General features: G+C 47.5%; 1 non-coding gene across 1 annotated transcript; it reads left to right on the top strand.

Moving 5' to 3' along the window:
* The first annotated feature begins 14 nt into the window (after window positions 1-14).
* On the top strand, window positions 15-121 carry LOC111661956 (U6 spliceosomal RNA). The gene has a single exon (XR_002761264.1). It is a non-coding gene; the product is annotated as a U6 spliceosomal RNA (small nuclear RNA).
* Window positions 122-339: the final 218 nt, after the last annotated feature.

Below are 339 nucleotides of genomic sequence, written 5' to 3'. Positions count from 1 at the left end.
GCACAAGGACCAATGTGCTTGCTCAGGCAGCACATATGAAAAATTGGAATCGATACAGAGAAGATTAGCATGGCCCCTGCGAAAGGATGACACGCAAATTCGTGAAGCGTTTCCACATTTTCATCTGCTGCCGTAGAGCAACTAAAAGTGAGGGTTGCCAGTTACTTGTGTGTACTGACTGGTTTTCCTTGCGAGGCTTTGAAACTGCGAGCAGTACATAGGACCACTGCAACGGGGTTGATCTCCCGACCTGGGCTTATAATGCAGCCGTCGCACAAGGACCAATGTGCTTGCTCAGGCAGCACATATGAAAAATTGGAATCGATACAGAGAAGATTA

The sequence above is a fragment of the Seriola lalandi genome, unplaced genomic scaffold (assembly GCF_002814215.2).
Source record: "Seriola lalandi dorsalis isolate HSWRI2012SDOR001 ecotype SW California unplaced genomic scaffold, Sedor1 jcf7180001999488, whole genome shotgun sequence".
Taxonomy (NCBI): domain Eukaryota; kingdom Metazoa; phylum Chordata; class Actinopteri; order Carangiformes; family Carangidae; genus Seriola; species Seriola lalandi.
The sequence above is the reverse complement of the archived record's forward strand: the minus strand, read 5'-3'. Positions and strand labels throughout refer to the sequence as shown.